Raw genomic sequence first — 2500 nt, forward strand, 5'->3', positions numbered from 1 at the left:
TGGAAAGTGTTTCTAGATGATCTGGCTACCCATGCCTATTTTTTTTTAGCCAGATATGGCGTATATATAAGTATGTGTTCGATTTTCCTGTGATTGCCATTTTTTCGTTTTTTCCCATTTCTTTCAAAATTACTACGTACTAAGGAACTATCACAGAGTAATATTTCATTTATATGTTTATTTGTCGGAAAATATGCCTTGATAGTTTGCCTAGCACGTGGCTGAAATTTTTTTTTTCTGAAATGCCGTATATTAGAATGGCCATTTTTCCACGAGTGCCCCTTTTTATTTGTTTTGCATTTTTTTGCTTAGTCATGTTACCGTAAGGAATTGGCAAGTAGTGTCGCAAAACTTATATTTTTATAGTGTTGGAAAGTGTTTCTAGATGATCTGGCTACCCATGCCTATCTTTTTTTTAGCCAGATATGGCGTATATATAGGTATGTGTTCGATTTTCCGGTGATTGCCATTTTTTCGTTTTTTCCCAATTCTTTCAAAATTACTTCGTACTAAGGAACTATCACAGAGTAATGATTCCTCTAGATGTTTATTTGTCGGAAAATTTTGTTTACTTTTTTTTTGATTGAATATCATCAAATTTTTTTAGCTAAAATATTGTTTTACATTTTTTTTGTCGATTTTATTTCCCTTCAAAAAAAATTTTTTGGGTCAGAATTTTAATTTTATAGTCGTAAAATAATCGACAATTATCCAGCAACCCACCATACAATTTTTATGCATATCCAATAATAATTAGATTAGTAAATAACACCTTGAAATTGACATACCCTTCCTACATTTCAAGTGGTAGATTAGGGAGTCTGAGTCAGTGTGGTTGGCGGCCATTTTGTGGACATATCCGAAGCGTAAGCTGCCCTATCTATATATATTCTTGTTCCCTATAGAATTTGTGATATTTTGGTATATTTTTACCTGCATAAATATCATATTATATATTAAATATATGTATTTTTTTACGAAATTTCCAAGTACTCAAAAAATTACCTTTAGATATGGCCCCTGATATAAATGTAATTTACAAAATAATGAAGATTTTTTTACATATTTCTATTTTCGGATAACATATGTTTATTCCCTAAAAAAATTAGCCACTTCCTATTTCATTTGGGTACCCAAAAAAATTCATGAAATTTGGACAATTTTTTTTGGCCAAAAAAAGTTACCCTTTTTTTCTCATTTCAGATCTTCACCTCCATGGGTCTGACTTCATCCAAAATACATCAAGATGTATCCTAAACATTCAAGAATCAATTCCTAAAAGGATTTGTGTATATATGTATAAACTTTTTTTTATGAATTTTTATGTCAGGTCTTTTTTTTTCTACTTAATTTTTTAAAATATTTATAATAAATAGTTTTTCTGCAGATGAGTAGTATTTATCTTTACAGTTGTTTTAAGCATTCATTGAAGTTTTTTTTGGCAAAAGAAAAAAGGAGGTTACTGCAAAAACTGATTTTTCAAGAATTTTTTTTGCCGTCGGGGTCGTTCGCGTCCGAGTATACCCTTAAAGGGGTGTCCGAGGACCGTACTTATCCAGGGTTAAGCTGACAAATTATGGCCACTGGGTATGTTATTGCCGTTGTTGAAGCTAAAGATAAAGTATGGTATCATTCCTTCATTGCATTATCATCTTTACTACTATTTGTTTGCTACATGTAGTAATTATTTTAAAGGATAAATGAATTATATTCACTTTACTTCTATAAATTCCCATTAGATGTACAAATAAAACTCCTAAAACTATTCATGATTTATTTACAAAATGCAGTCATGCCCAAAACATAGCCAACACGGTCGTACGGCCTAAGAAGAAGAAAAAAAATCATATCGGATGATCCGTTGGTCTGATGGAGAGTTTAGCACAAAATTCTTATTTTAACAAAAATAGTTATATAAAGACTGTTTACATACAATCTCTCTTTCTCTCTCTCTCTCTTGGTGGCATAGTGAATAGTTAATGGAAATGTTCAAAAGTCTGAATGACATTACAAGTATTATAATCATATTACGCTAAATACAAATCAGACCATAAACATTGGATTTAAACTAGAAACCGAATAATTGCCTATTCAGGCTATAGTAAATATGGCCACGGGTTTTCTCTTCACTGTATAAAGTTGCAAGACGTAAGATAAATGCAGTTTTGCAACCACGGGGGCAATTCTAAATCCTGCTAGCCATTCTTGACTGTTATGGGTTTCAGAGCCGAAGGAAGAAGTTGAATGGGTGTCTAGTGGATGGGCGGGGCAAAATTTTGTCAAAAGGTGTTTACATTGCTTACGTAATGAATGTTTCCGACTCTTGGCTCGTTATCACTGGCCATGGCGTCGGCTAGATAATTTTTACTCTATAAAAATTAAAACTATCGGGTTTAGGTTATTGATAATGCTGACAAAATTTGTGTGTGGTTGTAAAATATACATATGTCAACTTTCAGCTACATCCGATGCATTGGTAAGGAGCAAAGTCCAAAAAACC

Source organism: Palaemon carinicauda, chromosome 29, assembly GCF_036898095.1.
Source record: "Palaemon carinicauda isolate YSFRI2023 chromosome 29, ASM3689809v2, whole genome shotgun sequence".
Classification (NCBI taxonomy): Eukaryota; Metazoa; Arthropoda; class Malacostraca; order Decapoda; family Palaemonidae; genus Palaemon; species Palaemon carinicauda.